A 15,596-nucleotide genomic window follows, 5' to 3' on the forward strand; every position below is an offset into this window, starting at 1 on the left:
TCCAGTTCCAGCCACGTTGCCACAGAAGGCCATATTTCATTCTTTCTCATTGCCACGTAGTATTCCATTGTGTATGTCAACCACAATTTCTTTATCAATTTTCTTACTGATACAGGAACGGTTAGTCTTTTCTTATTCTGCACTCCGGCATTTGTCTTTCTCACCATAAGACTGTTGGCATGGCGGCGGGGGGGGGGGGTACTAAAACGTGCCCTCAGACAATGCCTTTGACTTGTAAATACAGAAATCAGTTGGTTACTCATGTTTTTCGAGTCCTTCCGTCTTGTCCCACTCCATTACTTGGATAAGAGTTAATGTACAGTCTAGGAAGCAGGTTTGCTGTTACTAAAGAAGGGCATGGCTTATTCCCTTTAACACCTGGAGAATTAAAACCTTACCCTGATATCCCTTCTAATATCTGGAAGGAAGTAAATCTGCACGTCTGGGATTGCAGGGTCCCAGGACAGGCTCTAAAAGCCCAACCAGTTCAAGTGACCTTAAAGGGCCCAACAACTATACCTCATAAGAGACAGTATCCCTTAAAACCAGAGGCAAAAGCTGGGTTCCAATCACTTATTGACAGGTTTCTCCAACTTGGTATTTTGAGGCCTCGTCAGTCTTCTTAGAACCCTGCCATTTTACCATTCCCAAATGGGGACTATCGAATGGTCCCAGATTTAAGAACTGTAAATGAAGCACCAGGGTCTCCCCATCCCACAGTGCCAAATCCATGTACCATTCTTACCCAGGTCCGTGGGGAGGCTAACTGGTTCACAGTACTTGATTTAAAAGATGCCTTCTTTTGCAGCCCTCTAAGTGAGAGAAGGCAGCCACTATTTGCCTTTGAATGGACCTCACCTTCAAGTCCACGGGCTGCTCAATGAACTTGGACAGTCTCGTGGCAGGGATTTAGACACAGTCTTCACTTATTCGGGGCTGCACTTAGTGAAGACCTCCGTGATGTCGCCTTGCCTCGAGCGACTATATAATTCAATTTGTGGATGATATTTTAATGTGTAGTCCCACAAAGGAAGCGTCTGGTAACAATTCTCTAACCTTACTTAATTTCTTGGCAGACAGAAGGTATCATGTCCCCCCCCCAAAAAAAAAAGCTCAAATATCTAAACAGAAAGTACAATATTTGGGATATAAACTAACACCAGGTCACCATAGTCTATCGACTAATCGGAAAAAAGCTATATTAGATCTTGAGCTCCCAACTACAGAGACACAACTCCGCACTTTCCTGGGCATGGCAGGCTTTTGCCGCCTGTGGATTTTTGGATTTGGGCTCTTAGCCAAGCCATTGTATGATTCAGTGAAAGGCCCTGATAAAGAGCCTTTATTCTGGACTAACGCCCAGCAGACAGCCTTCAAAACATTAAAAGCTAAGCTTTTATCAGCGCCAGATGTGGCTCTACCAAACTTAGAAAAAACCTTTTACTTTATATGTAGCAGACAAACAGGGTCAAGCTTTGGGAGTTCTTACCCAAAAATTAGGAAATGAAAAAAGACCAGCGGACTATTTCTCAAAGTCCCTTGACAGTGTAGCACAAGGGTGGCGGGCTTGTCTTAGCGCGGTGGCTGCCACAGCCCTCCTGAAAGAGGAAGCCTCGAAAGTGACCATGGGACGGTCCCTGACCGTGATGACGTCACGTCTGGTCCAAAGTGTTTTAGAAACTCAAGGCCACCGATGGACGACCCACGTACTAAATGACCCACTGCTTTGCAGCAAGACTGTAAAAGAAGGCTGTGCTTTTAGACACACCCGAAGTGGTCCTCAAGACCTGTCAGGCTTTAAACCCGGCTTCCCTTATGCTGGGACCTGACCACAGTACGTCTACAGAACATAACTGTCCAGACGCTTTTGATCTTGTTTTATTCCAGCAGATCAGACCTGAAAAGATTCTCCTGTTGATGATGCAGATGACAATTGCTTTACTGATGGCAGCAGTTTCACGGTGAAGGGTAGGCTGTAGTCAGTCTAACCCAGACTATTGAGGTCAAAGCCCTCCCAGCAAATACGTCGGCCCAGAAAGCGGAGCGAATAGCCCTCGTTCGTGCTTTACAACTGGCAAAGGGCCTCAGGATTAATATCTCTACTGACTCTAAATATGCCTTCCTAGTCCTACACACACACGGGGCAATGTGGAAAGAGAGAGGGTTATTATCACATCATAACTCTCCCATTAAATACGGACCCGAACTAATAGCCCTTTTAGAGGCGGTACACATGCCTAAGAAGGTGGCTGTAATTCACCTCAGGGGACATCATAAGGAAATGTGTATGGAATCTGGAGGAAATAACCAAGTAGACCGTGCAGCCAGGCAAGCCACACGAAGCCTAGAAGACCTCGAACTTCTCTTCAAACGACAAGAAAGGTTGCACTGGTCTTTCTCATTCTTTCCCCCCGTTTATACTGACGATTCCCTCTTACCATGGACACAACATTATGCCGAACTTCAAAGTCGAACGGCTGGCTAGATATGTGGAATTCTGCCTGCATCGAGCACATTCGGTCAGCCTTGGTGGGTCTCCTCATTACCGCACACAGATTGGCGTTCCTTGTATGCCTGTGTCTCAGATGTGACGCGTGACTCGAGGACCACTGTATTTCGTGATAGCTCTATCACAAAACAAAATGTTGCCCTCTGGCCTACCGTCAGTACCACCTGGAATCTCCCAGGCCACAATCAGATCTCTTCATACCCTCAAACCCTTAAGGTTCTGACTGGCTTCACTTGTCCACAAATGAATGGGCACAAGAGGGTGCCTAAATTACAGACCCCAACTAATCGGTATACACAGGAAGGCATGTATCAAATCTGGGACAAATGCATATGGCTCACCCCCACAATTGGACAGTTAAGTCAAAAAGCAATTCTATGCTGGGAACAGAGAAACCATACTTATGATACATGGGCAAACAGCATACGACGGTTAAGAAATATGTTCATAAATTATTATTCTTCAGGCCACTGATGGGTTTGCTACTGACTGGAGAAGGAGGCCCAGGATTAGGTGGCTGGTTCCTAATAGAACCCAATGGCTGTGCAGCTCTAAGCTATGGGCATGGCTTCTTCCAGGCTGCAGAGGTCACTGCACTCTGGGTTTTGTCTGAAAAAAATGGACACGCTGTTAAAACCATCCCAACCTAGCCAACCTTCCAAGTTCAAAACAACCGTGGACATGTTCTACGTTTCATTGGTATGACCACCTAACATGCGTCTTTGATCCCTATTTAGGACTAGAAGATGTCATTTGGCACATGGAAATCCTTAGTAAGTGCACAGTCAGAGCCCTACATGACTCCCAACATAGCATGACCCCATTAGATACTGAAGTCACACACCTGCATAAAGAACTTCTATAAAACAGAACGGCACTGGAGGTTCTGACAGGACCACAAGGAGGTATTTGCACCATTTATTTAAATTTTTTTTAACGTTTTATTTATTTTTGAGACAGAGAGAGACAGAGCATGAACGGGGGAGGGGCAGAGAGAGAGGGAGACACAGAATCGGAAACAGGCTCCAGGCTCCGAGCCATCTGCCCAGAGCCCGACGCGGGGCTCGAACTCACGGACCGCGAGATCGTGACCTGAGCTGAAGTCGGACGCCCAACCGACTGAGCCACCCAGGCGCCCCTGCACCATTTATTAAAATGGAATGTTGTGTATATATTCCAGATGATCGCAAAAATGTAACAGCATGGCAAAAAAATATATGAATACTCAAATTGGTGCCTGAAATGATCCCTTCCTCTTCTTAAAAAATTAAACTCCTGGACTGGATGGGGATTGTGATCATCAAAGATTTCTTATTCGGGCTTCTTTTTCTCAAAATGATTTTAATCACGTTTTGATCTTTTTTTCCGATGTCTCTCTCACTGCCGTGACTTGAAGCCGACAGATGATCCTTTCTACTCAAGGAGACTCATACATGTTGTCTGCCTTGGATTCGGCAGCCCCTGCCTTTCGAAATTCCTACATACTGACCAGTGTTGGCCTCTAGGAAGGGATGTCTCTACACCCCTCGTTCAAGACAAAGAAGTTACAGAAGATGAGACCTACCACCCTCGGCAGCCTTAAAGATTGAAGAGTCAAAAATGTTCAGGAGGGGAATGAGGAGGAGAACAAAAGCAAGGGAAATGTAACCAAAAAAAAAATCATCTTACACGTGGCTCACTGATGCACGTCTGAGACAGATAGAACATGGCATCCGTAGGCGGTCTCATGAGTAATGTTTTACTAGATAATAAAGGGTAACCTTATCTTGATGATAGCCAGCCCTCTAAGGTCCTGTAAACCTCACTTTCAGCAGACACAAATTCCTTAGAGACATGCTACCCCTGACCCCCACCGACTAAAAAGCATAGAATCAGCCAGTCCCGTGATCCCAGAGCAGCTCTTCCTGCCCAGGGTCCCATCCCCGTGCCGTAATAAAGACAGCTTTTTTTGCACCAGAAACGTCTCAAGAATTCTTTCTGGACCGTTTGCTCACCGACCCCACATGGATTAACATCTCTGTGCCCTGTCTGTGTGGCGGCCACACAGGCATCCGTGCTGTTCCTCTTGCTGAGTCCCCGAGTTTCATTCACGTATAAATTAAACTTCTGAGCACACATTCGTTTCTGCGCCCACTTTCCCCTCCAAGAATGCCACTGAATAGGGGCCACTGCGGGGAAGAAGGCCTTCAATAAAGAACTGTGGTGTATTAATGACTCATTAACTCCCCCTCAAGCGGAAAGGCTCACACCGTAAATGTACACTGGGATGTCCCCGTGGGTTTGTCAGTTTGCTGGGTCCTAAACTTGCCTTGATGGATCTTTCAAAGGCACTTGGCTAATTTAGGTGGCCTCCAACCTGCCTCACGCCCGTACTGGATTTTCAACTTTTTTGGAAAGGCTCGAGTTGCTTGTTGGGTTTTTAGTCATTTCCCCCCCAGCTTGCTGGGTTTTGAGCTGCCTTATAGATGGCGTGTAAATGAGTCTAAGTTGTCTTGAAGAGACTTTTATGAAATTCCCAGAGATAACTTCTGAGAACCCCGATTCAGATGCACGGGAAATAGGAGAAGAGTAGGCAGATGGGAGTTTGTGACACTCAGCTCAGACCGTTTATATAATTCACGTCACAGAGAAAGTCTGAAGTCTTTCCTAACATGTTGTATTTCCCCACCATCATTTGGAACCTTAACAAACGGCCTCAGGTTATTTGTTTTTACAAAAGGGCTAAAGGATTTTCAAGACTGCTGGGGGTCACCTCTTCCAGGAAGCCTTCCCTGACCTTCTCAAAATGTAGGAATGTCCCTCCCCCTTCCTCCCCTCCCCCCTCCCCCCAAGCTCCCATGACCACCCACAGCTAACCTATCCCTCCCACAGTCAGCCTAGAGGCCACCCCCTTCTGACTTCCGGGTTTCTGGGTTCCTGGTCTCACATTCCAGGGCCAGCAGATACTCAATGAATATGAAGGTGGGAATAAATCCACTGTGAAAGGAAGGGTAAACATAGGTGGGGGGGGGGGCAGGTTGAGGGCAGGAACCTGCCAGCCTGGGACCTCCCCAGGGATCTGACCCCAAGCACACGGCAGGCGGGGAGCCCAGGAAGGCCTGTGTGACTTCATGGCAGCCCTGGGGGCTGTGGGGTGATCCCAGAGCAGCAGGCTGTGCCTTCTGTACTTCCCTCTGCTTGAGGAGGCGTGCCTGCCTCCCCAGACAGCTTCCAACAGCCGAGGCCTCGACCTGCCCTGCAGCGTTATAAACTCTTACAGTGGATCCCTCTTTTTTTTTTTAAGTTTATTTATTTGGGAGAGTGAGAGAGAGCAAGGAAGGGACAAAGAGGGAGAGAGAGAGAAAGAGAGAGAGAGAGAGAGAGAGAGAGAGAGAGAGAACCCCAAGCAAGCTCTGTGCTGTCAGCATGGAGCCCAGCTCAGGGCTTGATCTCACGAACCACGAGATCATGACCTGAGCTGAAATCAAGAGTCGGACACTTACTGGACTGTGCCACCCAGGCGCCCCTAGTGGGATCCCTCTTGATTAAAATTTAGGAATAGGCTATGGGCTTGTAAACGTTACTGGGATGGTTAGCTTTATGTGTTAACCAGGCTAGGCCACGGTGCCCGGTTGTTTGGGCAAACACTAATGCGGGCGTTCTTGTAAAGATATTTTGTAGGTATTATTAACATTTATAATCAACCAACTTTAAGTCAGAGAGAACAAGTAATACCATGGGTGGGCCTCATCTAATCAGATGGAGACCTTAGAGCAAACACTGGAGTCTCTCAGAGAATAAGGAATTCTGCCTCAAGTTGCAAACATCAACCTGCCTGCCTGTTGATGCAAACATCAACATCATCTCTAGCCTGCCTTCCTGCTGGTCTGCCCTACAGATTTTAGACTTGCCAGCTCCACAAAAATGCGAGCTAATTACTTGAAATAGATCCCTCTATTTCTATCTATTGATTGATCAATTGATCATCCATCCATCCATCCATCCATCCATTCAATTGGTTCCATTTCTCTAGAAAACTCTGATTCATAAGATACATATTAAAAGTGTTTTTGTTTCTGTTTTTTTTTTTTTTAGAGAGATTGAACGTGTGTGTGAGAGAGAGAGAAAGAATCCCAAGAGAGAGAGAGAGAATGAACTTCAAGATCGTGACCTGAGCCGAAGTCTGACGTTTAACCAACTGAACCACCCAGGCGCCCCTGAAAAGGTACATATTTAAACGTGATGTAGGTATTGAAACAAGCGTGCCTGTATGTGTGTGATGTTCTGTTAAAGAAAGCACGCGGACCAGAGCTCATGTTCACTGAAGGCTGAATGAATACAGGAAGCAGACCTTGAACTGGGCTAAGCAGACCTTGAACTGGGCTAAGAGCCAGCCTCGCCTGGGGTCCCCGTCTTGGGAGCTCAAACGCTGTCTTATTTATTCAGAGGAACTCTGCCAGGGAAATTCGATTGTTCCCACTTTGCAGATGGGCAAACTGAGGCTTAGAGCAGTTAGGGACATGAAGAATCACACGGTTGGTGAGGGGGGTGCTGGGGGCCCGTCCAGAGCTCCAGCTCTTTCTGGAGCAGGAGGGGGGGAGGCCAGGAGAGTGAGACAGGGATTCTAAGCTGGCCTGGAGAAGAGACCCTATACCTGGTGGCCGCCCCTCCCGAAGGGTCTTTGTCTCAGCCATCCTTGCCCACCACGCGGCCTGCTCCAGGACAGGGGTGGCCTGTGGCCATTTGGAGGGTAGCTGTACATGCGCCAGAGGGAGAAAGACAGGACCTGCATGCAACCAGGCACACAAGCACACACAGCGACTCAAGGGCCACACAAGCCCGTCCCACTGATTGGGCCTCTCACTATCTTGAAGTGAATTAGCTACAATACTTCATCAGGTTAGAAATTTCCCCCGCCCCCACTTACCCCCCAATTATCCATATTGAAAATCCCGGTTTCTAGATCCCATGCAGTAAATTCAACACGGGCTATGCATATTCAAGAAATTCAAAAGCAACTTCTTTCGGAAAACACAGAATCACTTACTCCCTGAGAACAATCACTGTTTAATTTATTGTGAGTATCCGCCATGCCAGTTTATCTCGTAACAAAATACATCTTCCACGTACTTTAAAATCCTTCTAGAAATGAAAAGTAAATGTAAGCTTTCCCTGTAAGGGCAGGTATGAAATAATTCATAGCAGATGGATGCCCCGGGCATATTATCAAGTCCCGAGTGGTTTTTAATATTCTCTGTGTGGTTACGGAGGGTCTGTGATGGTCGCTGATTCATCTTACTCATCATTAATTTCGTAGTCTGTCTCCCATAGATCACGGGTCGAAAACTATGGCCCTTGCCCGCTCTAGCCTTCTGTCTTTCTAAGTAAAGTTTTATTGGGACACAGTCATGTCCGTTTGGCCCATATTGTTTCTGGCTGCTTTTGTGTTTTCACATTAGAGTTGACTCACTGTGACTGAGACGCTATGGCCCGCAAAGCCAAAAATATTTTCCGTCTTGCCGTTCAGATAAAGCTTGCCCAACCCTGCCACGGGCGGTCAGAGGGTTTGCCTTTTCCCTCTACTTTATCTTCCTCTTCCATCGTAATGACTCCAAACATCTCTTTTTATTTAATTTTCATAGAAAGCCCTCACTATTATTATGAATGACTCATCCTAAGATAGTCTTAATATTATGCATCATATTTTAATATTTAATTATCACACCTAAAACACAGTGTTCTCAGTTATATAAATATTGCTGAGTTTTGACTGGAGAAGAAAATTTACTTAAGGCGTCCGTTCTGGTAGGTTTCTGTGTTCAAAATATAGAGGCACGATGTTCAAGAACAAGCTCCAAGCATAGCACACACGCCAGAGAGCGTATAAAACGCGGGGCAAACAGGAGGGCAAAAGAAAACTGGAGTCTGGTTTCTTTCTGGTGACTTCGCAATTGGGCTTAAACGAGGAACATTGGACTTAAAATGCACGGGCTGTTTTGTCAGCGGTCTTCTTATACTCACCGAACAGGCAATATAATGGCAAGAATCTGCATTTTATTCCCAGGGGACTTTCATTTTTGGTCATGATGAATAGAAACGTGTGCTGCATGAACATTTGTACTTTTTCTGAATGGTTCCCCTCGGGTGGGAGTGGGGGTTGTTTTCCGCTGCTTTATATCAATTTAAGGTATCGATTTGTTCTTTTCAAAAAATTGAAACAAGATTAAAAAAAACTTCCTTAGTTATTTTCTTTTATGCGTAAAAGCGTCTGTCTTAGTGACCACTGACAAATGAAAACACCATCTGACCTTTGAAATAAAATCCTCGCAGCCGGAGATCTGGTGGTAGGAACCCACCGGAATGTTGCAAAGGTGGTAGGACTGCCGAGCGGGAGCTGGCAGGGCTGTGCACCTGCTGCCCCCGCCCTCCAGCCCGAAGACTCTCCAGTCCCCCGGCACTGCTCCCCCGGGGCTGGGTGCTCTGGGAGGGCTCTACGCAGGACACGAAGCCCCTGAGGTCCGTCACTGGATGGAAGCTTCCGAGATTCGTTCTCCCGGACTTCTGTGACACCTTGTGCCCTCCCGGCCCTGTCCGCAGTCTACGCCCCAGTAATGGGTGTGCTGCAGCTGGCGTGGGGGCCCGGATGCTGTGGAGCTCTCCCCGCTGTCTCGGCACCTGTCTGTGCTGGCCTCCTGACCCCTCCCCATTACACACACACACACACACACACACACACACACACACGTCATGTTCACATATGTGGACACACACATATGGGGTCAACCCTCATTACTCATGGATTCCATATCCATGAATTCACCTACTTGCTAACATTGATAGTCCCTCCCCGCCAACCACCTGCAGCACTGCCGCGGCCATTCACGGACATGCATAGAGCGAGGATAAAAAGAATCACCCAACGTGCACGTTTCCTGCCGAGAGAGAACAGAACAGCACTCTGCCTTCTTGGTCTCCCTGCCCCCAACTGCACACTGCAAATGAAAGTCCTTTAGGTGGCGTATGTAGGACCCCGTTTTCCTCACTTTGGGGCCTTTTGTGGATTTCCCCGTGTAAAGTGGCCCCGGCACATGCTGCCGCGCCGTCTAGTGACCCTAAGGACAAGAGGGCTGTGATGCACCTCACGGAGGAGATCTGCGCGTCCGATAACCTGGGTTCATGCATATGCTGGTGTACTATTGACGGTGAATCCAATGTGAAATGATCAATTATATGTATCAGGTAAGGCACCTTCAATAATTCATTAATTAATCAATAATGAAACAAAATATTGTATTGATTGGTCGGTGAAAATGTCATGACGGGAGGCTCACGGGACGCTAACCCTGCACCTTCTCAAGGAGCGGTGGCTCAGGATTTGCCAACTTGACATGTGGGGCAGCTTCGCAGGCATAAGGAAAGGGGGTGGCGGGAACCGGCTGTATCTAATGTCGCAGAAATACGACGCGCAGCATGGCCTAGGTGTCGTCAGCTGTGGTAGCCGTTCTCCCACGATAACTGAGGCCGCTGCACAGCACCCCTGCTCACCTGAATCCCCAACCTCAATCCTCAGAGCCCAAAATGAAGAAGCTTACACATGTCTCCTTTTGTCTCGATTTTTTGTTTGTCCCAATTTGTCCCCGAAGTGCAGGCACATGTCAGGTCTCCAGCGCTTGTTTAATTGTGTTTTTACAATTTACAAGTGTCTCAAGGACATGGATTTTTGGGCCTGTGCAGTGTTTTTGAAATGTTTGAATTAGTTACATCTAAAAACTCCAGAGATTTCACATAAAATTCTGAGAGAATCATGCACGTACCTGCTCCTCCCATCAACTCGTTACCAGTCTCCCAATCCTTTGCCTTCTGAGTCTCCGAGCGACCACACAGATCAGTAGTCGCACATAAACGAGTGTAGATCTGTCCCGGTCGTTCTCGGTCCAGGCAAAGTGGACGAGTGGATGAACTGCTTCACGCCCCGCCTTTCGGGGAGCTCTCCCTCCAGCATGGTCTTCCTGGGACTTTCCTGACTGGAAAGTCAGTTGACATGCTTCAGTAGACCGCTTCCAGTCGGCTCCTCCGCGTCGTGCAGGACCATCCATAATGCACGCAGGACGGCCTCCCCCGGTCAACTGGAATACAGAGCTCCCCAAGAGGAAAAGGAGGCAGCATAGCAGGGACAGGTGTCAGACCCTGAACCTCGTGAGCATGCAACTCGCTGGGGCCTTCTGTACCTGCTGGAGGCCAGGTACGTGGACGCCAACACCTGCCTGATGATGAATGTTGCCACACTCAGCCCAGCCGGCTGGGTCAGGTAGCACCTAGTCCGTAATGGAAAGTTCGGGTTTCGCCGGTAGGATACCGAATCTTGACCATCTCTCAACCGGAGATAGGCTCTTGTTTTGGCTGGAGACAGCCTCTTTTCCCAACTCACCTCGCCGCTCTCCACGTCCAGGCTTACCCATATCTCAGCTCCAAGAATAAATCTTGGCTGAACACAAAAAGGACTGCAGAAGCGCCTTTCCAATCTCTGAGACTGAGTCACCCTTGACATCCATTTGAGTCAGGACTCATGCCCCATCCACGTTCACGGGCAGCTGGGGTCCAAGTCTGAGGCCTTGACTGAATAACCTGTACGTGGCTTTGATGGCCAGAGGGTTCCACCTGCCCCTCTGTCCACCTTTGCTATCCTACCGGCCTTCCCACCCCTCCCCCCACCCACCTCTTGCCAGAGGCCTTTTTGACAGAATTCCTGAATACTTGCTCCCTTGTTCAATCTGATACCATGTCCTGCAATGTGTTTTTTAATTCTTCCACTTTGTCATGGGGTTAGATGAACACAGAGAAGTTGCAAAATGGTAGAGAATACCTACTACACCCTTCATGCAGTCATCACACCAGGAAATCAACACTAAATTGCAGGTCTCGTGACTTTTTTTTTTAAGTTTATTTATTTATTTTTAAGAGAGAGAGAGAGAGAGGGAGAGCATAAGCAGGGGAGAGGTGGGGGGAGGGGAGGGAGAATCCCAAGCAGGCTCTGCACTGACAGCAATGCTCGATCCCATGACCTTGGGGTCATGACCTGAGCCAAAACCAAGAGCCAGACGCTTAACCAACTAAGCCACCCACGTGCCCGAGGATCTTCTGAAATTTTGCCAGAGATGTCCTTTCATTGCCCAGGATTCCACATCAGGTCTAATTTGTTGTGTCCTTAGTCTCTTCCAGCCTGTGACAGATCCTCAGGCTGTCCTTGTCTTTGGTGACGTCCATCCTGGTCCCCTCCAGTGAACTCACTTCAGCATCTGTCCTCACTGCAGCAGAAAGATGTGCAGAAGCATTTGTTGTTTCTTTAATTTTTTTTTCTTTTTTAATGTTTATTTATTTTTGAGAGAGAGAGAGAGAGACAGAGTGTGAGCCGGGGAGGGGCAGAGAGAGAGGGAGACACAGAATCCGAAGCAGGCTCCAGGCTCCGAGCTGTCAGCATGGAGCCCGTTGTGGGACTCGAACCCACAAACCGCAAGATCACGACCTGAGCCAAAATGGGACGTGTAAGCGACTGGAGCCACCCAGGCGCCCCTGTTGTTTATTTAAATAGCACAAGCCGACACAGGCTCGCGTCATTTCTGCCCATCAGTTCTGGTCAGAACGAATCCTAGGTCATACCCACAGGCAGGAGAAAGGGCAATGTCGTTTACTGGATCCCAGGAGGAAAATGAAGCAGCCTAATCAAGTGTAGCTAGAATCGTCTCTGCCGCTGGACCCGTCGAGTCACCAAATTGCTTTCTTCTTCTTCTCACATAATAATACAACTTGCCCCCCTCTGCCCAAGGTGGAGAACGCGGACACCCATCCAGGATCTCTGAATGGATTCGGCCTCTCGGTGAAAAGCAGGAACAGCCCTGAGGTCCGGTCGCCTGTGACCTGAGAGATCACTGATCTGTCCCCGGCTTCCCTGATTTCCAATCAGCAGTGATGGATCAGGGCAGGGGACCTGCATGGAGGCCTCCCCGCTTGGAGAGAGGAAGTAGGGGCGTCTCTCCCCAGCACTAGCCCAGAGACGTGCTTCAGTCCTGCAGGACGGGTGTGCCGAAGTTCCTCTGCTCGGGATGCCGGGCCCCCCATGGTCCCGGCCCCCGACTTCACCCTCTGGGGGGCTCCTCGATGCTCCTTAGTCTCTGCAGGGCCACATGGACTTCGGGTGGTGTCCTCCCCTTGTCCCCTTGTGGCAATACAGCTTTGGGAGCTCGCCTCCTGCTTAAGAGAGGCTGGGGACTCAAAGGTTGTTTTCGAGTCCCAAACAATCAAAGGATTTTGTCTTTTTCTTTTGGTGCAGATACGCGTGGTCTTCTTGGCAGTGTGATCATCTCAAAAACTTAGTGACTTCTGATCTGTTTGTATCAATACCACAACTCCACGTCCTTTCTTGGATGTCCTTCTGGAATCTATTCCACGCCTCTGAATCTGTCCCTCAACACGACGGCAGCCTCTCTGAGGCCCCAGGGCTGAGCGGGACGTCCACGCGCTTACCCACACCTCTGCTCCGCGTCGCTTCATGTAGCTGAGACGGTTCACCGGCACTCAATCAGTTCAAACTATTCTTCCTTCCCATACTTACCATCTGGGGATTAGAAGCAGCTTACCTTTGGCAACCCTACACGGCCAAGGATTTCCGGACTCCATCTATTACCTGTCATTTTCTGCTTAAAAACAGCCAGTTACTTCCTGAGCTCATCTCTTTCTGGCATTGCCTCTCCGAACAGAGCCAACTTCCAGTTAAAAGAGATTTCCAATGTTCCATTTTCCAGTGACTCCTCCCAGGAGCCTACAGTGATGGGTCTGCCTTCCAAGTCCCTGCGGACAACCGTTTTGCCGTGTTTTGTCAATAGGTACCACAGACGTCCAGCCCTCCAGCTTGCCTAGGTCTTCCTCACCTCTTGCCCAATTGCTAAGAAAATGGCCACATCTTTTTGTTTTAGCAGCAACCCCCTGCAAGATACCAGTCTCCATGCTATTAAATAAATCGTGCTAGTTGCTGGAAACAGCCCCCAAATTGCAGAGGCACAGCAAAATAAATGTGCTTCCTGTCTTCCCCATGTCCTTTGAAGATTTTCCAGTGAGGGCACCTCCTTCAGACAACGTCTCAGTGATCCAGGCTCTTTCTATCCTGGGATGCTGCCATTTCCAAAAAGTGGCTCCAATTTTGCCACAGGAGAAGGAGGGAAAGGATCGGGTGTACGAGGCAGTTTATGGGGCCGGACGTATCAGACGTCACATCTACCTGCACTCCATCAGTCGGACTTAGTTTTACGGCCCCATCAGGTACACGAGGGCTGGTAAATGTCATCCTCTGGGGTGCCCAGGAAGGTAATTAAATGGTTGACAATAATTAGAATTCTTTCTGCTGCAAAGACCAATCTGAAGAGTCACCTGATTTCTCTGCAGAATCAGGCAGTTCCCCTCCACGTATGCTGTGTCTCGTACGTAACTTGCATCACGGCAACAAATTATTTTATTGTCTGTAGACCGCCGGGCAATGAGGGCCTTGGGGTTAGGAACTGTCCCGGACACGTCTCCTAGCCCGTGAGCTGGTGCTCTGGCCGGGCCTGGCACACGCGGGTGCTGAGAGAGCGTTTGTCAAGAGAAGGTCGAGACGGGAGGGAGGCCAGGCTAGGAGTAAATATTGAGAGGCTATCCTCTGTGTAGAGCAGGATGGGTTTTCTCCATCAGGAAGGGGGAAATCAAGGGTCGTTATCAGACATATTTTCTAATAAAAATGAAAGTAACGTCCTTCTCTCTTTAATTTATTCAAGTGGGCAAACTGTTTCCCCTTCTCATTCTTGGCATTTACTTGGTAATTTTGCATTTCCCAATGGATTAGTCTCCATGCAATGAAAGCTCTCAGTACAGGCTATTATTTCTATTTCTTTTTTTTTTTTAATTTTTTTTAACGTTTATTTATTTTTGAGACAGAGAGAGACAGAGCATGAATGGGGGAGGGTCAGAGAGAGGGAGACACAGAATCTGAAACAGGCTCCAGGCTCCGAGCTGTCAGCACAGAGCCCGACGCAGGGCTCGAACTCACGGACCGCGAGATGGTGACCTGAGCCGAAGTCGGCTGCCTAACCGACTGAGCCACCCAGGCGCCCCTCTATTTCTTTGAATAGTATCTCTTCTATATTAAATTGTTACGTATAATAGGAAAAAAAAAAAAAAAAGCCCAAAGATGTGGGCATCGGACATTCTCAGGACCCAAGTTGCCACTTAGTACCAGAGGGAGATGTGTGGGGAGTCTGTCCCCTGGAGATTTAGGACTGTGTCCCAAGACTTCTCTATCCAAAGGACTCAAGATAGAAACCCTTTCTGGTCAGGCAGAACTGAGTCCAATCAACTGATTGAAATACGTAGACATGTGGGACAATAGCCCGTTTGTTTCCTACTAATCTAAGAAACAAAGGACTCCTGATGAGGTTGCACAAAGGGATTCTGACCATCATCTGAAATGTCTCTGGGTCCTAAGCTGGGCGTGCGAGTATGGAGAAGGAAGCTTCTCTGGGTCCTGGTCTGTCGTCCAGGGAGTCCATCACGAGCCGGGGATGTGCCAGGAGCTGATGGGTGGTGGCTGAATTGGGGTACCACATCTCGGGGACGCCCTCAGAGGTGTGAACGGCACAGGTTTATGTTTCTCTAAACAGTAATATAGGAGGACGGAAGGGTCTGGTTCTGAAATAATCAGAACATTGCAACAATTTTCTGACAGATAGATGTGAAGTGTCTTGAGGAAGGGCACCTTTTTATTTTTTGTAACTTTCTTTTTTTTTAATTTTTTTAATGTTTATTTATTTTTGAGAGAGAGAGACAGAGACAGAGCATGAGCAGGGAGGGGCAGAGAGAGAGGGAGACACAGAATCCCAAGCAGGCTCCAGGCTCCGAGCTGTCAGCACAGAGCCCAACACGGCGCTCGAAGCTCACCGACCCAGAGATCATGACCTGAGCCGAAGTCAGATGCTTAATCGACTGAGCCAGCCCGGCGCCGCAAGAAGGGCATCTTTTTATAACGTGCCCCAGAGTGCCACCTGAGATAGAACCACGTGGGGCAGGCCCGTCCCACTTTAGC

The sequence above is a fragment of the Lynx canadensis genome, chromosome A1 (genome assembly GCF_007474595.2).
Source record: "Lynx canadensis isolate LIC74 chromosome A1, mLynCan4.pri.v2, whole genome shotgun sequence".
Lineage (NCBI taxonomy): Eukaryota > Metazoa > Chordata > Mammalia > Carnivora > Felidae > Lynx > Lynx canadensis.